The 26,468-nt window shown below is 33.7% G+C and overlaps 1 pseudogene across 1 annotated transcript; it reads right to left on the bottom strand.

The window, feature by feature from the left end:
• Nucleotides 1-5,520: 5,520 nt before the first annotated feature.
• Nucleotides 5,521-25,430, bottom strand: LOC143247643 (tyrosine-protein kinase Abl-like; annotated as a pseudogene). Its single transcript, XR_013026630.1, has 10 exons — nucleotides 24,925-25,430; nucleotides 19,858-20,058; nucleotides 19,101-19,400; nucleotides 18,254-18,526; nucleotides 16,635-16,719; nucleotides 15,500-15,863; nucleotides 13,613-13,765; nucleotides 11,084-11,173; nucleotides 7,532-7,639; nucleotides 5,521-6,417 (listed from the first exon to the last, which is right to left on the bottom strand). The product of XR_013026630.1 is annotated as a tyrosine-protein kinase Abl-like (transcript).
• Nucleotides 25,431-26,468: the final 1,038 nt, after the last annotated feature.

Below are 26,468 nucleotides of genomic sequence, written 5' to 3'. Positions count from 1 at the left end.
GGTATTTGTGACTATGAAAATATGTAGCAACGTGTATATATATATATATGTATATAAACAAAGCAAAGCCAAGTATACAAAGTACAAATATTATGTTCGAAAAGGTTTGAACGACGTATCAGCTATTTCAATCTATTCGAACTGATTTGCCGTTACTGTCTAAGATTTAGAGAGGCACAACATTACAAGTAACTAGTAACCCTAAGTAAGTTCCTGACAGACCCTAGATACAACTGTTCATAGCTGATAATTCTATTTCTCAGACATACTGGTTAAGTAACTGCTAACCCTAATTCTGTTTCTGATACACATCATGCGTACAATTGGTAACCCTAACTATTTCTGAAAAACGTTCATACAATTGCTGGTTGTTACGTCTTATTTCTTAAGTACATAGACTTTAGAAACAGAATCATAAAATTGTTATACAAAATAAACGGGAGTTTAAAGAATGCAGATACAGAAAGCCATGTGTTATTCGTAGTTATTAAATGCACTGGTTAAAAATGAAAAAAAAAAACCCATCAGGTTTTAAGGCTATAAATTTACTAAAAAACAAGTTAATGCAATATTGCATTACCAATATTCCAATTCTTACCAATGACACGAGTTCACGAAATTGTTGAAAGTGACTAAATTATATAGTAGTACGAATAGTTTGCTTTTCCACCAACCTGACCAAGAAAACTTAAGTAAAACTTACACTTATGTTCACATAACCATGAGTACGTGTTATTTTTTTTTATTATTATTATTGGTTCATCACTGTATAGCAGCCATTTCGTACGTTTCTGATTGGTTGATTAAGGTGTTCTATAAAGAGCAATTTGTTAATACTTTTTACTAATCTCCCTCTTTCAACATTACTACTTAGTAACTATATTAAAACATTGTCTCACTAGGGGATGTGTGTATATATTTGAGTAAATCTTGGAAAACCCTTTTAAAACTTAAACTCCCATGGAAATGTTCACGAATTCTGCTGTAGCCACGAACATGTTTTAGACTAATACACAAAAAAATGTTAGTTTGCAGGGCATTATGTCAGAACATGGCTGATGTTAATTTAAAAACGTTTTTTTTCTTAACTAGCCTTATACAGGTTTACAGCAGGAAGAACATGAAGGCACACCTTCAGATCACCACTAATTAGGACTAACAAATCAACACTAGAGCTCACTGAGTCAACTGGACATGCAATTTATAAAAACAGCCAAGTAGAGCCCAGTGGTTCGTATGTCAGACCTTGGAGCAGAGAATATGTAGTTTGCACCCTGTGACTGTAACTTAGGGACCACAGGTGCATTATAAGAGTGACAGTCAAGTCTCACTATTTAACCTGACAGCAGCAGTTCAAGAGTTTGCAGTTCATGATGTTGGCTAGTTATACCTTCTCATTTAAGTCTATCACTTGAAAAGTAATACAAACGGCCCTGGTTTGGCTCTCCTCAAAATCTGACAAACAAATTCAGGAAACCTCTGCTACAGTGTATTAAAGCAGTGGCATACAGCACACAAGGTGTGATGTCAATTACAAAAGATTTGTCATCAATTATCATCAGTTGTGCAAACCACTAACCTACAGATCAGATCAGATTTAACCATCACATCTAAAATTCACTGAAAAAAAAAGATATTTTACATTTATTGGTAAACAGTAATGTTTGTATTCTTAGCAACTGTGATGTTGAGAAATACCAAAGAGTTTGGACAAGAATGTAGAATGAATAATTTTGTCAATGATTTTGAGCAAATTTTTATCAATTTATTTTTTAAAGAGCCTCTTTGAGCTGTCTATTACGTCCACCAGGTAGGATTAAGACCCAGATTTTAAAATAAGGAAATATGTACAATAAAATAAGTTCTCCATACCAAATGTAGCTCAGACAGAAGATGCTACACAATAAAAGTTCAATTATAAATTCTTCCAAACAAAGATAGAAAACTACAACATCACTTTCTAAATACATTTATACCTGCAATGATTCAAGACGTCAAAATACGTTGCTCGATTTGTTCCATTTCAAAACCTCCTTTTCCGTCTCAAAACAGAATAATATTTCTAGCGATTGAGTTACTATTATGAACACACATTTTTTACAGAAAAACAAGTGTATATATTAAAATACAAACCAAACAGTATTCTAAGTGCAAACTAGAGGAACACTCAATAGAGTGCATACTTCTGTTATGCAACGTTGATCATATCCGACTCTCGAAAAATACGAAAATGCGTCTGTATGTCTTCATCAACAGACACAATTTATAGCAGGACAAAGGGGGATAATATTGTACGTGTGTCCACAAAGTTTCATCAAAATCCAATCATTTTAGATTGAGTTATAGAGCAAAAACAGTGTGAAAAATCAGTCCCCCATGTTAACGGATAGAGATTTAAAAAAAAAAAAAAAGTGACCTTTAACCTCAACAAACTAATCACTTCTAAGTTGGGCCATGGTCCAAATGTATAACATTTTTTGTTCGAATCTATTCATCTGTTTGAGAAATTTTGCTGACAAACACACAGGAGTGAAAAGATGACCTCTGTCCACCTGCAGTGGCAGAGGTAATAAATCCACTAACTACAAACACAAGAGGTAAAAACAAACAGAAACACAATATTAACTTAATTAAATACACAAATACAAATATTTTCACATGCTTATTTACAAAGGATAAAATAGAGATTACATAATACAGTCCTTTAGCACATGTACACACTTACTTGAATATTTACTATAATACACACATCATGCTATCTTTTGACCAGAATTAAGTCATAATGCAAATGAAACTTTCGTTTTTTTCAGTATAATTTCATGGAGAAAATAGAACTAAACCTTCACAACAGAACTGAGGAAAAAAATAATTTATTACAACCGTGGTTTCGCCAGTAAAGATATGGGAGTATTATGGATATAGTAAGTGATGCATTTTTGTGAAACATACAGTTGTCTTGTTTTCTTCCCAACTCTGTAAGCATGGAGTTTCACCAAATACTGATGGTTTAAAAGTTTCAATTATATCACATCTTATTGTAAGGAAAGGTGCATTCCATCCAGAAAAAAAAACAAAAAACATTGATTTTTAAACCATAAAAATGATTTGTTCATGGCATTACATTAACCAACAACTGTTCAGAAATTTAAAAAGCAATGACTGGTACAACAAATATTTAGAAATGAAACAGTAAAGAAACTCTGAGTTATTAGTCTTCTACAAACATTCATTTGTAATTTTATTACTGCTAGGTCATCTTTGAGGTGCTATTTGTCAAAGGGAAAACACGACCTCTCTGAATTGGTGAAACAAAACTGGAATGCCCCTCACAACAGCCATGACTTGAGATCTAATTCAATAACATATTAAAGAGTGTCTTTTTGTGTACAGGGAATAAATAAGTGGTAAACACATTGCTTTTCTCACTTGAAACTATAGAACTAAGAGTCAGACAGTTGATATATTTCTCTCTTAGGTCTGGTAATGAGCAAAGTTAAGACTAGAAAACCAGACAAGTAAAACCCACTGTCTATCTAGAATCCACGATTTTACCCCTAAAATTACAAATAGTATAAAATGTACATTATAGTAACTTTTGTTTTAATATATTAGCCTAATTCTTCACTTCTTTACTATATTTACTAAGTCTCTCACGGTATTTTGTAATTCATCAAAAAGTCGTGTACTAGATACAATGTTATTACCTGAAGGCAATTGTTCGCCTGCTTTTCCAGTTTAGACAACAGTTCACGCAAAACGAAATCGCCTGTGTGGAGAAACATTATCTGCATAGTTTACACATGAAGACTGAAGGAGTTTCACTTTATCCAATAGCTGCATGACATTCCCACTACTTATAGAAGTAGCAAGTTTTAATGAATGTATACTGTTTTCAAGGGCAGTGGAGATTTCCAATATGGTATCTTTACTTCCAATGCTATAAAATTCTTGTTTACTGGTCTGCTCATCTTTGGTGCCCTGTGATGATGGAGAACTTTCAACATCTTCCTGGGGAGAAACACAGGGCCTGTCAACTGTTTTAGAGGGCCTAGGACCTGGAGACATCACGGCATGAGAATCCTTTAATGATGATTTCAATGGAACCACAGGTTTAGGAATAACTGGGGACCACCGATCTTCAGTTTCGCTGTTTTGAGGGGAAGTTTCTGATTCAGTCCCAAATTCTCCTTCATGAATGATTTCTTCTGTGTGTTCAACCATTGGTGATGCTTCAACCAGTGTTTTTGGTGCAATATTCTCCTTAATATAAATTGATGAACTTACAGATTCATTGCTCCTGTTTATAACGATTTCTTCTTCTTGTTCCAATGACTTTGTTTTCTCTATTGGTTGATATTCCATACTCTCAGAGATGATAATACAAGGGCTACTCATGCCAAGCTCCGATTCTTGTGTGGTGCTCCTTTCTAAATTTGTAACACTTCTAGAACTATGTCTCTCTTCTCCCTTCTCTACAACCACAGATGGTTCATTTAACTGGCAGAATATTGCCAGTTCATGTTTATTCTCTTCCTCCAGAAGCTTACATTTCAGTTTTGGTAAAACTTTATTAGTATCATAAATGGAAGTTTTTTCTACATCTTCTTCAGGTCTACTGAAGGGTACATAAAAATGAAACTGCGATTCCCCCGTTCCTTTTACCCTGTTTGAGCTGATCTGCTCAGAAAGCTCGCTCCTTTCCCGAGAGCCTAGCATCGAACAATTTACAAGTTCAGATTTTAAAAGTAAGTCTGGAGAAAGCAAACTCTTTTTTGGACGATTTGTTGCACCCAACTGTTCCTTGGCCTTTTCTGAAGGTTGTTCCACTCCTTCAGCGATTTGGAAGGATGCATCTCCTACTTCTATAGCCCTTCTTTCTTTCAGTTTAAGACTTTCAAAATATTCTGAGACTAGATGAGTTGCTGGGTTCTTCGTTGTTTGACTAATGTTTTCCACCTTGGCAAGTGAAGAGGCTTTATCTTCATGTGTAACTTCCCGTTCTGAGCACATATCCACAAATTCTCTTACAAATGAGGGACGTGAAGGAAAACCTATACGTGGCAATGGTGAAGAAACAATATCAGGAGATACCTTGATGGTTTCTGAATACTTCTGGCCTTTTCCCGAAAAAAATGGACTATCTACACTGGTACTCCAAGTCAGTGCTGTTATAGTGTTTGGACATTCTAATGGACTCTGACCAAATTTCTTCTCAGTCTTCCATCTCAACTGGTCATCTACTGAACCACTTTTTACAATTGGGAATTTTGGAGTTGGTGATCTCTCTTTGGGTGTTACTCTTACTGATATTTGTAAAACACTGGAACCAAAAGAAGATGACAATGACCGAGATTCAACAGCTCTGGATTCCAAAGAATCAAAAGTTCTAGTGTAGCTATCATTATGGTTTTCAAGTCTAGTTTCAGCACCAGAGTTTGAAGAGTTGTCCATACCAGGTTCATGGTTGTTTTCAGTTTCTGAAGATTCAGAAACAATTCCCTTATTTTTCCCATCCGAGAAGATTTGTGACCTATCCTTCGACTTCTAGGTAGCCTAGGAGATAGAGAAGGCTTTGAACTAAGATGTCTAAAGTCTGGGATAGATTCACTTTCATATATGTCCTTGTTCTTATAGCATGTAAAATCTGACGTTTGTCTATGTAAACAAACTTGAGATGAACTATTAACACCCTCTTGTCTTTGCCATCTTGAATGTGGGTATTTTGAAAAGAAATGAATTCCAGTCTCTGGTTTATAAGCATCTATATTGCTAAAATTTTGATTTTGTGAGCACTGGTGCACAGTAGAACTTTCAACCCAATATCATTAAACATTTGAGACTCACTTTCCATAAGAGGTTCAGGATACTTGGTTCCAGCATAGACACCATGTTGTCTGAGTGAATCCAAATATGCTCCGATTCTTGCTCCTTTGGGAAGTGTACCATAACGATTAATGGCTCGTTTCACATTTTGGACCTCTAGAGCTGCAACTTGCAGTTTCTTGGGTTCTTTTGTTTTATTTGAAACACTATTATCTTTTGTATTATTATGTTGCCGATTGTTAAGACAGTAAGTCTTTGCTTTTTTCATTTTGTGCTGGTTCAGGGATACTGCTGGAACACTAGAAGCTGCAGTATGAGCATCCGATTCGTCGGTGCCTGGAGTTTCCCCCGTTAAATAACCATGTATTTCCTCACTTCTGTTTACTGCCCTAACTTTCTTGTTTGAGATATCAATCTTATTTTTACCCATTTCCTTTCCCCCAATAGTTCCGTGAGACTTGTCTTCAAAGGTACCGGTTCGTTTTGATAGTACAGGTGCTGACTTGTTACAAGGACTACATCTTCGAAGTTGAACAAGTGTAGATCTAATAGGGATGAAGGCCTGGTGTTTAGAAGAGCCTTCTCTGAGACAACCTAAAAAAACAAAAATGATGATTAACCAGAGTTAAATACTAATTGTGCACAGAATATTTAATACCTAACTTTAAGGTTTACTATCTGCATTACTTTGAATGCATACGAGGTCAGCAATCCAACAGCAAATAAAAAACAAAAACACTGCATTCATCAAATAAAACCGATTTCCTGGGCATTTCAACTTTATCAGATTTTGGTTATTTTTATGAATAAAAGGTTTAAACAAGAATTTCCAACAAACCTGAAAATTATTTTGTATATCAAACAATTTTAACCGTTCAACTATTTAGCTAGTTACACAGATTCAGCCTCATAACTACTTAGCTACTGTAACAGTTAAAGTAGCTTAATTTCATAACTACTTTACACAACTCATACTTTCCTTTGTTACCTGAAGAAACTTGGACAAGTTTTAGTCACTTTTTAATGTGTTACTAGACAACAGCACAAAACATTACATTATCTTCCATACAAGTCTGCAAAACATTCAGTATTTTAACATATTTGTTAACACAACAACAGATTTTTTCCACAGATTTCTGAAAAGCAAAACAAACATTTATCGAAATTTGGCCTTTTCCAAAAGTTGTAACCCTCATTTGTATCTGTAAAACCAACAAACAGCAACCTGATTATTGGTTTGTTTTGAATTCATGTAAAACTACATGAGGGCTATCTGCATTAGTTATCCCAAATTTAGCAGTACAAGACTAGTCATCAACAACCACCATTAACTTTTGAAGTACTTTTTTGCCAATGAATAGTGGGATTGACTGTAACATTATAATGATATAAGACAAGAGGGAAGGCAGCTAGTCACCACCAACTACCATTAACTCGTGAGCTACTTTTTTTTTTTTATCAATGAACAAGTGGGATTGACTGTAACATTATAACGTTCCTCTAAATTATGCCACCTACTTACTAAAAATTTAAATAAAATATTTCACCTACTATATTAAAACCAAAGACTATGAGCTACTACAGGTTAGAAGCAAACAACCATTTCATAGATGCTGAACTATTTTAAGAAAGCTAAACACTAATGAAGTATTTATTATTATTATGGTACAAAGGATGTCAAAAGAAAGAAAAAGGTTAAAAAAGAAACCTTGATCAGCTAACGGGTAATCCTCATTACGCTGATAAAGGCTGGATGACTGTTCTCCATACACTCTGCAAGGTACTGGAATGTTCTTTTCTAGCTGCTTCTCTACTTCTACAGAAGGATTGACACATGCAAGTTTATATACAAAGAATGAGAGATCAAAGCTGGAAGAAGACAAGAACAAAAAGTATATATGTAAAAACGGCTCGTGATGATGACTGAAGAAGGTTGAAACGTTGTTCGCTCCTCTACGTAAAAAATTTTCTTAACCCAAACGAGCCGTGTTTACATATGTATTTTTCTCTACAAGTGGGCTTTCTCGACATCACTGAAGAACAAAAACTGACTCATTTATAATGTTACCTGAAAGTTTAAGTTGAAGAAGTGAAAAGAAACTAGGTTATTACAACTTGAGATCTTTCTTGGGTTAGTTTGGAAAAATTTGAAAGAAAAATCCTTTATCCACTTCAGTGAACCTTCTAAGATTAATTCAACTATTCTACTTTACTTTTGGGATAAGAAATAATTAATATGTATCTTACCAGTATAAACAATAACTTATCTTGAAACTTTGACTAGTTTGTTTGTTTTTTAACTTTGCGCAAAGCTACACGAAGGCTATCTGCGATAGCCGTCCCTAATTTAGCAGCGGAAGACTAGAGGGAAGACAGGTAGTCAGAAAGTTTGTAATAGTTAGAGGAAATTGTCTATTTTTTCATGTTAAAATACTTTTTGTTCATTATTTAATTAAATACAGATTAAAGATTATTTTGTGTGTTACTACCATAAATATAAATAAAAGTATGGTTAAGTGTTATTGACAGTTAAGAGCAAAAAAAAAAAAAAAAGAGTACAGTAGTCAGTCAGTTTTTAATTTATTATTATAACAGTAACTAAAATATCAAAATAGAGTTCTGTTTAGGTTAGATTATGTTAATAATAAAACTATAATAAATATATTTCAAAAGGTATACATGTAAGAAGCTCAGAGTAACTTATGGGTAATGTAAAGCAATAACCCAACATAAACTGCATGCTTCTGAAGTGATTCACAACTTGTAAATGCATGAATAATAATTAGACACTGTTCATATGGTAATAAAACAATAAAATCTAATAACAACAATTAAATGTATACTGTTTAAAGCTACTTTGGATAAATGAATGTAGTTTCATGTTACACTTGTAGTAATTCCACAAAGACAAAAAGAGAATTTAAATTTACAGTGGAACCCCTCAGATTCGGTCACCCCTTGAAAGCAGTCATTCAATCACAGTCCCTTTTTTTGTTAATATAATCCCTAATTATGTACAGTGGAACCCCTCTAAGCAGCCACCCCTCAGATTCGGTCACCCCTTGAAAGCAGTCATTCAATCACAGTCCCTTTTTTTGTTTATATAATCCCTAATTATGTACAGTGGAACCCCTCTAATCAGGCCAGTTTGTCTCATTCCTGAAGGTGGCTACTTTAGAGGGGTTCCACTGTATTTCAGTTTTTCTTTTTGGTGGTAAAATTTAGCAAACTTGTGTAAAGTTAGAATAGAAAAAAAATAACAGATAAAATATGAAAGTTTTACTGAAAACAAGCATTTCAAATCTATTTAGAAGATTTTAGAGAATACATAAAGGAAATGCAAGATTGTTTAGACAGAAAAATATTTCAATCTTAACATGAAAATCACTTTGCACATGGACAAATACTTCACCAAAACTATAATTATTTGTGTGTGAAAGACAAGAGGTCATGTGGTTGGTCAAATTGACCCAGTCTGTATGGAGAGAATTAGAGAGGAAAGAGCAACATGGCTCTGCCACACAATCCAAACATGGCCAATTTTGACACCAAAAAATTTGTGAAAAAACACATAACATATAAAAACTGTTTATATCACCACTTGGGACATACAAGAAGGTACCTGTGTACTAAATGTCATGCAATTTGGTTGATATATACGTCAATAGTTGAAAAAGACTCCTATAGCTCTTTCCTCACTGAAAAACACGAGTAAAAAACAAAAATTTCAAAATTTTCTACATCTACATTTATACTAAACCTCATGTAAATTGGTCAAAATATTAACAAAAATGAACCATAACACCTAAAATTATGCTTTTTGTGACCTTATAACCCCCAAAAATAACAGAAACAGCATTTACCATATTTTTGTATGTATATTTGTAAAACCTGTAATTGATCAAAATATGGCAGATTGCCCAGAACCCCCCCCAGTTTGTTTTCTGTGAAGTTTGACTCTCCCCATACAAAAACATAACAAAATGGGAAAAAATTCAACTATTTGCATATCAGAGTGCATGAAAATGTACATTTGTGTCTATTCCAGTAAAAGTTGTATCCAGTTTTATGCCATGGTAAAGACAAGTGCCAACATATATTTCTAATTCCCCCTTCGACTCTTCTGGAAATAGATTAAAAAAATGTTGTTTTTTTTTTTAAATTGAGCTTTTCACATATTATACTTACACATTGGTGATTTTATCGTATTTCTGCACAAAATATTCTCAATTAAAATAATTACTTATCTTATTTCAGTGAACTTGTAATGAAGAATAGAAATGATTCTTTTCTCCCCAGTGTTTCCGATACACAATTCAGGCTGAATTCACGAGATATTAGGCAAACAATATTTGCAGCGCCATCTAGTGAGCACATATTGTAATACAAGTTAACATGCAAATATATTTGGATAAATAATTAAAAATACGGCAACAAATGGTTTGCCCAGATAAACTTGGTCAAGTATTCTTTGAAAAGTAGAGGGCACCCAAATCATGGGATAAATTACTAGGGCCACCTCTGGTAAGCAGCAATACACCAAAGTTTATTATACTAATATTTAAAAAGTAGTAATCAGTTTGGTTTATAACAGGATAGTATCGTCAGTTAGCACTAAGTCTATTTCTTACACAATTATATTAGCAAGAAAAAAAAAAATCTTTAAACTCAGAGTTAGTGAAAAGATTTAGTAAAGATATTTAATACCTTAACCTAAAATGTGTGTAATTAAATTTTGGACAGGTTTTCAAAAAGTGTCCACTATCCACTATTAAATGGAAATCAGAATTTGACTTCTTTGAACACTTTCAATATCTAAATATACTAGTTCCACTTCTGCTTGGTGAAGTATGCACATGCGGTACTAAGGTGGGTAATTTAAGGACGTGCGAGCAGCTCAGTTGTCTCACTACAAGGGAACGTTTTTACAACACAGTTGGGTAGACCTGCTGGTCACACCAAATGGCCATAAATGCCAAGTCACCAATTACAGAATGAAAATGGTTAAGATGAAAGAATTGGCTAAATTTATTATTATTATTAAAAAATCTGATGTCGGTTCACAGTATACTTTTAATGGTTACATTTGCATATCTCGATTAGAATAGTTAAATAATAATGTTTCTCCATAATTTTTTTCTTTGTCTAGTTTAATATTAAAGTATTTACTAATCTATCTATTTTATTTTAATAAATCAACAAATTGTTTTTAAGTTTTTAATCACACAAGAAAATAAAATCTTACCATTCTACAACTTACCTTCTGTTATGCTGGAATTTTGGAACATTGTCTCTAAAGTGTGATGAATATATTCAAACGTTGGCCTTTCTAGAGGCTCCCACAACCAGCCTAAAACACACGAAAAAAAAACTTGATATATAAAGTTTTTCCAAACAGCTGTAACATAACCTCTTAACCCTTTCCTACAATTGGATTGGGTGGAGTTTACAGCTCATGCCATCATGTTTTGTAGATTGGCATTCAAAATGTACGTCAAAAATATGTCATTAAATTGCAATTTGTAATTCAAAACTTAGTATATGTACTTTTTTTTTTTTAATTATAAAGAACGTTTGTTTTCAATAACTAAATATGAATTTTTGCATGCTATCCGTCATCATTATTACCAGCTTTTGGTAAGATTACATTTTATGACACCCGCAATATAATGTATGCAGTTTTTAACCAATTAGAAGCTCACATTACCAATATTGACAAGCTAGAACATAACATAAAGAGTCTCATAGCTTTTCTATCTGCCAAGATATTATATTCAGCCAACCCACCACAGTGGCTCCACCCACAATTTCATCTTTTGAAAATACCTGTTTACCAAGCTCTGTTTCTCTTATGTGTATGTTTATAACCAATCCAAATTGTCCATTTTGAACTATGTAGCCCTGTCAGTATTCCTAAAGTGTTTATGTGAGGAGAGCCATTATAACTATTGATGAGTGAAATATAAGATTAAAATAGGATTCTGATCAGAAACAAGACCCAAATACAACTTAGTTAGAAAGACTGATAAATTTGTGTGGATTTTTATAGTATCAATGTAGTAACTTATGATGTTTAGTTCTAAAAAGGCACATATAAAAAGTTGTCCACATCCTCCGCACGTGAATTTTGACGAGGCTTAGCCAGCACAATGCACGAGTGTAAAACACTTTATAACAATGTAGGTTGTAGGAATCGTTGCTTTCTATATATTACTTTCATGTTTACTGTTCTACATTTTAAGAAAAATATTTAAAATTTTAACATTTATTTGTAAACCGTAATAATATACGAACAAAATGTTGCTATTTTACGAAATACTGGTACGCTATTACTTGTATTAAGAAAAGCAAGATATATGTACTTAATATTTTACAGTGTTTCATAAGGGAAATCATGGTTTATGCTGAATTATCGAGGCCACTTTCAAGCATTTTTTGGAAGCTGAAATCTACATCAAAATCAATCAGATTCCACCAAAAGTTTATAAAATTCCTACTTGTTCAAAGTATGAACACAGAGTAAACAGAATATTATTTACTGTGCTTGACTCTGCAGCACACATTAGGGTTTGATACCACTATATATTCTGCTATTATAATAATTAAGTTCTTTTGCAAAAATAAAGGTCCCGTTTCAAGCAATCTGTAGCCCTCCAAATTAACTTCAAGGGCTTTCAAGAATGCACATGCATCCTGCAACTTGTGCATGTGAAACTCATGTTACAGGGCGCACATGGGTAATTTAGATTGATTCTCCAATTTTTTTTTTTATTTTTTTTTTTTTATGGCAGTTACGAGTCAGTCAATTAAACCAGCACTCTTTAACATTAGAGAAGAAAAAATAAACAGATAAAAAGTAAAAAATTTGATATTTATTTAGGAGGTTTTAGAAGTTAAAACAAATAAAATGCGACACTTTTCGGATGAAAAAAGTATTTTTTTTTTTTAATCTCAAAAATCAAAGTCGGTCATTTTGCACATTGATTAGACAATATTCCAAATGTAAACATTCACAAACAAATATTTAACTAAAATACTGATTTGAAGAGCTTCATTTTTTATGTACAAGTGTCTTGTAATATTTACCGATATTCTGCAAAACGTTTGTGAAAATACACATATATTATCACAAGGTATAGTGTGATTAATTGTCATGGCTACTTTGGTGGTTATGTAGCAGGCTCAACGTACCCAACACACAGTTAAACACTGTCCTAGATAGGGATTCCTTGAACCAGCCAGAAACACACAAAAACATTTTATATCATGCTTTACAAAGACACAGTAACATGATCCTAGATAAGAAAAATATATTACAAATTAAATTTCAAGTATACTAAATACAATTTATGAGGAAGGAAAAGCAAGAAACAAAAGGTACGTGAAACACACACGTGTTCACCCTTACAGACATTTTTAAATTAAGCCTAACTGTTAAATTGTAAATGTAAACAAAGTGGTCAACATAAATGTGCAATTATGAGCTTAACCAGTAGCAGATTTAATATTGTGTGGGCCCAGAGGCTAACAACTTTGTGAGCCATACATCCCATGTCATTTTTACATAGAGTAAAATTATCATTAGGTCCTCTTTAAGATCATGGGCCCTGACGCCAAGTTCCCTCTAGCTTCTACCTAAACATACCACCGAGCTCAATGTAACTCAAGTTTTACAATGCAGCGACAGCAAAAATGTCTAATTAAAACTGAGTAAATTTAGAGTCATATTGTACAACATCTTTACAGACAGTATCAAAATTAAAAAACTTAAAAGAAATAATGCCCTTACACTGCCTCATTAATTCATAAACCCTTAGTGGACACCCTGATGGGCACTCCATGCGATAACCAGTTTCCAGCATATGATAGATATCTGTCAGCTCAACCCCAGGATAAGGCGACATTCCATAAGTGGCCAATTCCCACAGAAGGATGCCAAATGCTACAGTGGAAAAAAAAATATATATATTATATTATATTTTTATATGTACTATAGCAAAGTATTTCTAATAAACAAATAGTAAAGGGAGGTTACAGAGCACTTACAGTGGTCAGTGTTGTTTACATGATTTATACTGGACATTCTAATTCATGAATATATTAATTCAACTCTAAGTGTCAAGACAAAAAGAAACAAAAAATGATATATAGATTCACGAAACAAGGAAACATGCATTAACATTCTTGTACGTAAAACTAGGTCTCTTTTAAACACAAACATTTGTAAATTATATGTTAGGCAGGGGATGGATTTAGATAAAATAAAAATATTACAATATCTTAGTGTGTGAAAAAAAATGAAAACAGGATTATTTTTTCCATTGTTGCTTATAATAACCATGAATAAGCAAACATGCCTTCAAATTATGATAACTGAATTAATTTATTTTTCCAATATAAAGTGTAGGCCCATACAGAAAAGGTGATCATTTGCCAATGATACGCATGGTTTTGTTATTAGCTACTGTTTCTCACATAAATTAATTTTTGTACTTTATATAATAACGAAAGCCTGTGAACCATACAACCAAAAACGAAGTTAACATCAAAGTTAATAAATATTCATTTAAAGAGATTTTCATGCAGACTAAACGAGACGTGTATCAATTTCATAGGTTTTGTTTGAGAATCAAACTATTTCTTGTCAAAATGGTGCACACAAGATGCTGAACCAGACGAAGGAGGAATAGACTCCATACATCCAATTAAGATTATCCACTGAGAAAAAAAAAGACAACCATGTATCAATGAAATTACTAGAGTGAAATGGTGCAAACCAAAACATGCGGACACTCAATTCCCCAATCAGATACGGACTACTACATTATACACACTCTGGACTACTTTAAGTGATATGAACATGATAATAACTTAAAGAGTCAATTGCAGCCTGAACAGGATTTTCACTAAGCAGTGATTTTTTTTATTGATAGCCTAACTGGAATGAAAATATGTACAAATACAAAAACTTGAGTTTTTATATGACTCAGTATCTTCACTCAATCGTCCTTATAGTTACGGCATAGGAACCAGAATCACATTTCACCCTTCAGACAAAAAAAAGTTGCTACTGTGCTAACTTATGGCAACGGACGTGTCGGTAAGTGCATAGGAAACAAGCTGTACAGCTGAGACGCATTTTAAAATTAGTCAAACTGGTTTACTTAAACTTGCTCTGTACTAATTAGACGTATCACCTGTTGATTGTTGATAAAGTTACGTGTCCGTAGTGTTGTGCGGGAACATTTCACTCTTAATAACTAGATTACATTCAGCTTTGAAAACCACATTTTAACAGTTTGTAACCGATATCAACAACGACCATTTGCAGACTGAAGGCAGAACTCGGAAGACGTGTCTCAGAGCCAACAAGATTAAGTTGTTTGATTACTTGTACAACCATAATGCAGAGTGTATTTCTCAACAAAACAACAACAACAAAACCACAACATGAATTTAGTTTACAAAGAAAAGAAACTTTTCTAAACTGGGGTATTCAGGGATACTGATATCTCTGTTCATTTACACCTTGCAATAAAATTCTTATTGACTTTGTGAGCTGAATAAAGTTTTGAAGACAGATCACATCTATTAATTTGGCAGATTTGAAGACAGAAGATTATTGCTTGATACGTATATGCAAGGTAACTTACTTCCACTTCTAAAAAGAACTCACCCCATACATCAGATTTGGTAGAAAACTTGTTATAAGCTAGTCCTTCAGGAGCTGTCCACTTTATTGGGAATTTGGCTCCAGCGTGCGCAGTGTAGGTGTCATCACGCATCAGCCGAGCTAGACCAAAATCAGCAGCTTTCACCAGGTGGTTATCTCCCACCAAACAATTTCTTGCTGCTAAATCCCCGATGTATGAAGCAACGCGATTCCAGGTAAGCCATTGCCGAGGCTATCTGAGTAGCCATGTACATTAGGATCACAGCCGTGATGTCATTCCTCACAGCATTTCTTACGAAGTCCAACAGGTTACCATGGGGCATGAACTCTGTGATAATGTAGAAAGGTGGTTCTCTAGTGCACACACCTGAAAACATGAGAATACTTATTAAAATCAATACCCACACTGCATTACTTATTAGTTGTTATAACACAACAACTTCCTGTTCTTGACTGGTACTTAAAACGGATTAAACATTTTTTTCACAAAACTTTAATAATTTTACATAATGACTAACTTTATGAAATACTTTGAACAGTGCAAGTGGTAACTTTAAACTACTCTTTGTTGATAGAGAAAAATCAATTTTAATAATTCCAACGGGCTTGAAATAAAACATGCTCACTCATACACAGAGAAAAACATTACGTGAAATGCTGCAATTCTTAAAAATGATAAAGTTATACAATTTCTCCAAGGTGAAAACAGTAATTATGGATTTTTAAAACATTATTTCAGGTTTAAGTCCAACTAGCTATTCATCCATCTACAATATTTGCTGACATCGAAAAATATTCAGGGAAACTGGCCCAAGACATAGATTTACTGCAGCCATAAATAAACAGCCTACTCGGTGTCTCGTCTTCTGACGATAAATAAATAAACAGCCTACTCGGTGTCTCGTCTACTGACGATAAATAATTCTGCAGACAGCCAACTTTTCAATGACTATTAATTTACATATCAAGTCTCATTACACAGCATGGAAATGTATACTCATTGTACAACAATTTCCAATTTCAAACATTAACTAAAAAGGTGTGATTAACCTGACAAACTTGTCCACACAACTTAGTTTCTGCTGAGAAAAGAAATTTAAAACACGTAAATCAACTCAGTAATTTGTAACTTTTATACCAATCAACTGGACCAAATTTGGGTGTTTCATTTCTTTCATAATAGCAGCCTCTTCTAAAAAGTCCTTCAGAGACATAGTGTCTTCCTATAAATATACAAAACTTGTGTACAGAGAGAACTCTTCTAACTTCACAATAATTCATAAGCACTTTTACTTCAGAAATGTTTAAAATAGTTAACATTCCATAATGTGATTTCTATTGCAGTTTGTACTTTTATAAAAACATATTTTAAAGTTTCATTAAAATGTATCAAAATTTATTAATAATAAAACATAAAATGAGAACAAACTATATAACAGTTGAATTTAATAATGGCACCAGTTAACACCAACTCATTCTTTGTATTAAAAAACATCTTATATAATTATCTAAACTACTTATTGTCCCTTTTGGATTGCACTTGCAACATCACAAAAATTACTGGCTTGCAAGAGATAAGAAACCTTTCTTTGTTATTTTCTTTTTCACTTCCTCATATTAAACAGTCTCTACAAAACATTAAAAATGCCCTATTAATACTTTTAAAACTTATACCCTTGTGGTATACACAATATCAGCCCTTAACCCTTTCACAAGATCTGGGTATCGCATTTGCTTTAGGTTTTCCCAATCACTGTTGTTGATATTTGGTTCTACCAGTAACCAACAGATGTCATCCCAATGCCTATATAAAGTGAGAAAAAAATATTTATACAGTGCAAATATTAGACATTTATACAGTAATTATAGTGATTACAGTATAATATATAGCTGCATCACTCATGATAAATGCTGAGATACTGCAAGACATAGGAAGAGAGTGATGCCATATCCGATAAAACAAACAATACAGCTCACCCTTCCATCTTCTCTTATGGTCAGTAAGAGTTGCACTGGATCCAATAAACCTAAATAAAGGTTATTATATAACCTTCTGATATTTGTTTTTTACTTTTAAATGCTATACTGTGATTTGGTAGATAATTTATTTTGTACATGGGGTGGAGGTTTTCACCCCACTTGAGCAGTGAAAGGTTATCAGATAATTAGTATCTAGTATACTTGTTCCTGTTACTCATGGGTAATTATACTAATTGATGTCTTTATGCATTAAGACAAGAGAGAATTCTCAATGGCCATGGCACTTGAAATTCTCTTTAGACAGGACAAGAGTAAATTAATCTACGAGACCTTCAGCATGGACCAATACAGTAATTCTAAGGGTTTGACACCCAGAGTCCAAAACAGTAATTAGATCTCAAATCAGTTAAGAGATAACAGAGCTTAGGAGCTGAAAAACAAAAAGTCCATACTAGAAAAACTCGGAGCCATTCTGCGAGTCACAACTGAGAATAACAAAGTTATCACCGAGCTACAGCCATGAATTTCTAAATGTGATTTCACTGACATAACAACTACCTTACTTTTCAAGTACAAACTCAAGTACACAACCCAAAAGAAAATATTTTTAAGGGTAGAATAATTTTGCTAGTAAAGGACAATACCCATTACACATCTATACTGGACTTTACTAAGAAGTTTGTTATATGCAGCATTAAACATATGGCTACTGGAAACCTCTGCTACTGCTGTAACAAAAAAAAACTTCAAACTTTTAGAGCAAAGAAAGCGACTGACCTTGAGCGTTTTGACAGCAACTGTCGTGTTATACTTCTTCCAGATGGCCTCATATACGTCACCATACTGTCCTCCGCCCAGTTTGTGTTTCATAACAATATCCATTCTGTCAACTTCCCACTCATCCGGTTCTGGGCTGAGAGCAAACACAGCAGGCTTGTTCCTCTTGGGGGCTGGATAGAGCAAGAGGGTTATCAAACCATCAGCGTGCACGGAATGGTGATGGACGAGTTCGGCTAAAGTGTGGAACCGACATTCAGATGTCACATACACCTAAAGAAAACAAGCACGTATTGTCGGAAATTTTAAAGTTTAAAGCACAAATGAAAAACAGTTACGTACTACAGCCTTAGTGCAAAACAACACACATGCCTAAATAAACTAAACTACATGATACAGAAAACAGATGAAAGTTCAAAGAAGAAAAACTTAGGAAACAAACAATCCCAGTCTCCTGTTAGGGCAGTGGTTCTTAATCTTTTTCAGTGTTTGCACCCCTTTCAAATCAGTAATCATTTCTCGCACCCCCTGGAGAAATATAAAGCATACTCTTATGTAAAAATATAGATTTGCTTTAATTATTCATGGGCATCCTCACACCCCTTGGGAATCATCTTCGCACCCCCTAGGGGTGCGGGCACCCCTGGTTAAGAACCCCTGTGTTAGGGTCTTCATAACTGCCCCCCCCCATCACACTAAACCTACACCTTGTGATAAACTAATAATCAAGTCTCATTCAAAGTGTTATTTATGCTTGTAATCAAAACTAAAGATCCAGATACACTACCTCCCCCCCAATACTTAAGTGTACCACCACAAAAACAAACCTGTTTTTATACTTGCTTACCTTGCCTTCTGTGTCTTCATTAATTCGATAATGATACACTCGTCCATCGTACCTCAGAGATATCGATCTTTGACCTGGTATGCTCTCACTTTCTCTAACCAAAAAAACTTCCGTTGATACCACTGCTGAGTAAATATTCAGCTGCATTTCTGAAAATAGGTCCATGATACCATGAGTGTTTCTCCAAACTATTAGCAGGTGTGATGTAGTTACTGGGTACCCAGCCAACTTGACCTAACCTTGACTGTGCTTCACACCACTCTCTTGTCCTGTTATATGACAACACTTGTACTTGGTCTCCTAATTATTAGAGAAACAATAAAGTAACACCAAAGGACAACAACAGAGTTTTGTCGGTTTTTTAACACCAGAATTTTTTTTTTTTTTTTAAATCAGCCCACCTCCAGAAACATATCTTAATATATAAAAGGTTTTAGAACTCAAATTTGTTCTTATGCAATCTAAGAAATTAACAATCACTAAATAATTAGTTGTGTTTCTAAGTATTCAAAGCAAAGGAGATTAAATATTTCTTAATAAATTAACTGATCATTAAGTGATTTCACTATACAAGCCTTAGAGAAAGGTTATGTAACACACAAAAGTTTCACTAGTCACACTTAACTACCATGGCTGTAAAAAACCTATTACCGATGATTTTAGTGAATCTATTTTTCAGGCAACCAAACTTATCTCCTAAATCTAATCTTAGCATTATTTTCTGTTAAGTTATAATATTTCATGGCATAATCACCACCTTTCTTCAGAGACACCTGATTATCTCCACCAGCCTGGAAATCATAGAGTGCTATAAATAAAAATGGATCAGAGTCCTCTGGAATAAGAAGATTATCCCTGGATAGCCACTGAGATGATCCTTCATTAGATAATGAAACGTTGCTCAGATGATCCCCAAAGTCAGGGACTTCAGGCAGGGGCCTACTCTGCTTGAGAGCATCTGGAACCACATAGTAAACATGTCAAACAAATTACCAGAGAGCAAAAAACAAATATATGTAATGTTACAATACAATCATTTTCTTACAGATTTGATGCAAAGTCATTCAAGTGACTCTGGTACTCAATTATTACTCATTAAGAATTTACTTTCTTCAACCTAGTTTTACCAAATGAACAACACAGTACTAAACACTTACTAAGATGAAGAATACAGGTATCTAACAGGCAAGAATATAACACATTTATACCTCGTGCAGGTAGACGATCTAGTTCTTAAAGAAAACCTCACCCGAAATATTGTTACTGAAGACAGGTCATATCAAATATTGTTTCATTTGTTAATAGTTTGATAATAAGGCTGTCTAATTTGTTATTAGTTGTTTCCACACCTCATACATTACTCTAAGAAAACAAAAGCTAATTACTTTTAATGCTGCAACTCAAAACAAATAAACGTAAGCCCTGAAGTATCTTTAAGAGAGTTATATTTCCGAGTAAGATGATTAGATACAAGGTAAATAGAGTTTGAAGAATAGAGAACTGTTAGAAAGATCTGTAGCAATAAGATAGGGAAGTTAACCTCTTCCCAGTTTCAAAACACATCTGACAACCAGTTTAAGAGGACACTAGTGGTCCTTTGAAGGATAACTCTATATCTGTCCCTTACCTTCTTACATAACCTTATTACATCATACACAAAAATCAAAACATAAAAGAGAAATACACAAGCAACCAGGTAAGTGGAAGAGTGTATGCGTGTTTTCTTATAGCAAAGCCACATCGGGCTATCTGCTGAGCCCTCCGAGGGGAATCGAACCCCTAATTTTTGCGTTGTAAATCCGTAGACGTACCACTGTACTAGCGGAGGACGTAAGTGGAAGAGAAAGTTAGAAAAACACATTTTTATATCTGTTTAACCTGTGACCAAAATAACATAACTTGGTCTACGGAGGGAAAAAAAAAAGTAAAAACGCAAAGCTGCATCATAAAAATTTTGAAAACTTTATTATCTGCAATCCAATATTTCACTGCATTTACATACGAGTATCTTACTGACAGCTTAAAATGGTGATTATTGGATTTTCCTGAGAAGTTAATGTTTGGGTTCATTAATCAATTACAATCAACTGATCAGCTGTTCTAATATGAGGTTTGGATAGTTAAAACAACCAGAAATGGTATTAACTGGAAACATTAATTCTAGTTATTTGATTATTTTTGTGGGATCAACTGATGTCATACAAGATAATTAGTCATACCAAATAACCAAGCTGACTACTAAGTCGCATTTTGTTTTTGCCTCTCTCTAATAAAGCAGGTCACGTTTTCTTTGGCAAGTTATTTTCTTTAACTATTTTTCTTGGTCTACAGAAAATTTAGGAAGTACATATACCCAGCTTAGTCTAAAATGTCACTGATACACAGTCATATACATTAACAAATAAATAAACAGCTGTGCAGTTTATTTCTCATATTCTGTTAACTATGAAAATGCTGCGTTAAGAAACATTCTTCAACAAGCAGCCAAGAGCATGATTCTAACATTAACAGTTTCCTTTTCCAACAGATATTGATTGTTTCACACTGTTCAGATACCTTCTTTGCTACACTGGCCAGAGGGATTTCCATGTCACTAATTTCATTGGATTTTACATTAACTTCACTATTTCATGATGATGTCATCATGTAGCAGACACCCTCCACCAATAGGATGATAGCACACCTCCACGTGCAACAGAAGTGGGAGACAATAGATGAAAGTGCACACTGAAGTATCTTATCAAAAATTCATTCAAGCAAAGAGTAAATGTTGATTTACCATCAGAATCTTGTGATGAAATAATGGAGGAACTGGTGCAAAAATCACTCAGATGAGTTCCCTTCGAAAAAGGCCCGAAAGAAGCCCATGGGGTATGACACCTAATGACATGAGCATACTTGTGGAAGATCATATCTCTTTCTCTTCCAGGGTATACTCTTTACCCGTATAAGAAAGAGACAAAGTTTGTGTCATAGGGATGGGTGTAATTTGTGCATGACCTTATAGGTATTTGCACACAAGTCACCATACAGTCAATATATAAAAGTGTGATATGGGTTCATACTCTTGTATTAATATAGTGAGAAGTAGGGCAGCACAGGTTACCCAACATACAAATAACATGTATCACACAGTGAGCTGGTTATGCCCTCCTACTGTTCAGTAGAGTTAGCAAGCACACAAAATAGTCTCTCTGCACAGTACAATGCCATACATCTGAATATATATATATATATTATCTCTTTTAGAGAGAAAATAGTCTCTCTAAAAGGGAAAGAATTTCTCATACAGGAAGACAACAGAAAGGGGAAGTCCTGGTGACCAGATATGCCATAGTTTAAAGGCAAGGATGACAGGCTGAACTCAATTGAAATGAGAGAGTAGGTACGTAAAAAGGATTAGGTCTCAAGATGAGATCCCTTTGCAACTGCTTAGTCATTATAACAGAAGGAAGTTAGGAAAAGGAGAAACAACTGAAAATGGGCTAACATAGACGTAAATAAGTAATAAAAAGGAACGGGTCATGAATGTGGCAAGTGAAGACCCTTACAAAACTAACAATTGCAGAGTTAAATGGAAGAGAAAGAAATGGGAAACTGCTAAAAGGATTAACAGAATAGAGAAAACAAAGAGAGAACAGGCCCAAACAAGGTGTGAAGAGTCAAAAACACTGACCATCTACAGATCAGATGTAAAAGATCAGAGGCAGGATTGTAAGGGAGGAAAATAAAAAATAGAAAGTGAACAGAAGAAAAGTGAGGAAGTAGAAGAGATAAAATTTGTATTTTTGAACAATGTAAACAACTTTAGTTGTAAGTATGTACAAGATATATACTGTCGTAGTGGTTCCTCTCATGAAAAGCATCATGATAAACATATTTCTATTTTAAATCTGTTAATAAACTACTAATTAAAATTAGTGCTTAACTGTAATATGTAAGACTTTAAGTCTCATATTAAATCTATTTATTTCATGATCTTTTTACCATGACAAGTAATATTTTTTTTAACTTTCTTTTATATGGGTTAAAGTGGTTTTTTTTCACACAACAGAATTCTTTTGTTCATGAGCACTTTTAATTTAATTAATCAATATATTTGTAAGCAGAAGTATTTATGTTTAAACCAATTTTGGGAAGCTTTATTTGAAACTACAAACAGACCAATACCCTTAACAACTTAATTATCTACAAAAGGTAACGAACAATGCCGCAAAACAAAGTTCGATACACTAATATCTCCGTCTTATTTCAAGTGGCAAGTTGGCAAAAAAGTTGTTTGGAGTCACGTTATAAGCATATTAATTAAGAAAGCCACAAAATATGATCTAGTAGTAGCAGTGTATTAATAATTATAATTGTAAAGTTAATACAGGAAAAAAATGTAATCCCTCGTGGTTGTCCATATACATTCAGCCTTAAGAAATGATAAAAACTTAAACCTGGTCATTATTTGGCAGGAAATTAACAATTTCCTCCTTTGAAAGATTGTGATACATCCACCACCATTGCTGACAGCAACTCAACCTACAAGTAAATCACCCTGTTATAAAACAGATATTTTCATTCTATTTTATTTTGAATATCACACCAAGAAATCAGAAACTTCTATCCTATTGACTCCTTAGATAGTTTGTAAACTTTGATGAAATCAGCTCCTAAACCTTTTTATTCTCAAGAGAAAGTCAGTTAGAGAGATCCTAACCTATACATATAAAAAAAAAAATTATTCACTCTCTGGAACCATTCTAGAAATCTTGTATGAACCCTTCCAAATATCCGATATCCAGCATTCTGTACGAGACCTAAATACTGACTTGCATAGAGACAAGTACTAGTTCTGACTTGTAATCATTGTCTTACATACATTCTTTAAAATTCTGTTATAATTACTGCTATCCACACAGCAGTATTTTGATGGATTCTGTCCCTCTCATCCATCATTATCTCAAGATACTTTTCTTCAGTCCTGTTACTGAGTAGGTTCTTACACACATTAAACGTGCTATTCAGATTATGGAATATTAAACGTGCTACCCAAATTATGGAGCCCCGAATGTGTTACACTGAGTAAAACTAATTAAGAGTTGCTCATCACACACACTGCCACTAACCAATCAACTCGAGTTATTCCGAGCACTTCAATAGCCTCAATACGCTTAGACATACCTACAGGTTTAATACAGTTATAAACTTTACTAATTATGCCCTTATAAATGTTCTTAACACAAGCAGAAAAAGGAAAGGACCACACTCCAAGTCCCAAGACAAACCACTAGTTGATAGGGTAATCTACAGTTAAACTAAATCAACACCAAAGTTCCGTTTTCTGGTATTTCACTTTTAATGTCAAGAGTTTAGGCCTGATGAACCCTAACCAGGAACACAGAGTAGATCCTCTCTTGAAAACCAGAAAGAGATGTTCAAAAGCTTAAAACATCTGTCTTCAACCAAAACTGTTGCATCAGCATCCTCTAATCCCACTTTAACATCTTCCTTACCTTTAATGTACTTAAAAAACAAGTGTTGCTGTTAATTTTAACTATTTTCAGTCAGGCATTATTCATAAAGTCTTGCACAGTAAAAATACAATGAACTTACAGAAATGTATGTGAGACTAAGTTTTGTAAATAAAACAAAGTGATTTAAAACTTTAATTAATAAACCTTAACGTTAATATAACATACTATAATTTAGTTGTATTAACAGCTGGACATAACAGCTGTGAATACGACTTTGACGGACTTGTCAAAGTTTTCATTAAGAAGTACAAATATATAATAATAAAACAAAATAAAGGTAATCACACTTTCTTCACACTTGCCATTATGTCCACCAAATACATTTCCTGATACTGAGGATAATCCGGAATTCTTAGACCCGTGTTTGTAACATTTACCAGACTTTCCACCACGGCTACTAGCAATAGAGGATTCTCTTCCACTGTTTTCCTTGGCCTGCTGGGCTCCCATACTATAAACAATGAGCGAACTTTTTTAACTTTTTAATTTTAGGCTATTTGCAACCTTCTTTCTTTACGTAGTCAAATTTCTCCAGTATTTCATTCCTAATTAGCATAATAGTTTATCGCATGAAGAGTACAAGCTCATTGGTAAATTATTTAATCACTAACCACCCCATAGTCCGTCATGACAAAAATTCTGAACACTCAACTAATATCACCTTCTTGAAATTAAGACCTGAACGACGTTTTATAGAGGTCGCAACAATTATTGTGTGTATATAAATATATATAATCTGACTTAAATAACATAATCCACGGGCAATAAGAGATACGGTCATTCAATACTGTTTCGTCACACCCATCATTTTCAGGAAATCATCGATTCTCCTTTTACCTAAACACCTGTGTAAAGTATTAGCTTTCACTGCACGCGTCAACAGATCAATTCGTTGTCACCCAGTTGTTAGAAAAATTAAATTGTGTAAGTTGAATCATAACCTGTCTTTTGCAAAAACGTATTTGTTTTTACTCTTGTGTAAAAATTTTGTGTTATTATCTTTGAAGCATAACACAAAATTAAAAATTTTAATGGGGCTTCCAACTTGTAGCTACTCATATTTTTGGGTGACACTTTTGAAAAGGTAAAAGTTTCATGGTATAGTAAAATGCAGTTGTTTTCTATGGAGAAGGGCCTGGGAACATGGTTCAACGGAAATTTTTTTCATCTTAAATAATGCTGTATACGACATGAATTCAGCCAGTCAAACAATTAAAATGCATTACAGGAAGCTACTTATTTGACCAAAACAAGAATTTTTTTTTACTAATGCGCGTGAACACGAGAATAGGCCCAAATTTGTAAGTGTGGGTATTTTTTTCTTAACTCTATCATCCTCCAAGGTTAAAATGAATAAAAACCCTATCAAGATTTCATGAACCTACGTGTTTATTTAACATCATGAATTCACCAAGATAATACTGTAAACATATCCTTCCAAGATAATCATATTTTCATTTATGGAATTATTTAAACTTCACTCTTCTGAACTTTTTCCAACAAGTAAATACCCTTTCTTGTTTCCAAGCGGTTGTTTTTAGAGATAAGTTATATAAAGATGTAAGATATTCTAATAATTTCAGAAGGCCTTTCTTGAGCAATATGTTTTGAATTTTGTCTTGTCCTGGTGTTTTTATTTTTCAAAAGTTGTTTGTTTTCTTGTACTTCTGTCATTATGATATGTCTGATAAGTTGCTTGGTTGTGTAGTTGTTGTTCCACTTCTGTTGTTATGTTATTGTGTTGAGTGTCTTTAGTGAAGTGTGGTGTATATATACTACTATTGGTTGCGACATAATTATTTATCATGTTCATGAAGTGGCTGTTGACGTTTCAGTTGTCTGGTGT

This window comes from Tachypleus tridentatus, chromosome 3 (assembly GCF_004210375.1).
Source record: "Tachypleus tridentatus isolate NWPU-2018 chromosome 3, ASM421037v1, whole genome shotgun sequence".
In the NCBI taxonomy this organism is placed as follows: domain Eukaryota; kingdom Metazoa; phylum Arthropoda; class Merostomata; order Xiphosura; family Limulidae; genus Tachypleus; species Tachypleus tridentatus.
Note: the sequence above shows the minus strand (reverse complement) of the source record. Positions and strands in the feature narration are given on the sequence as shown.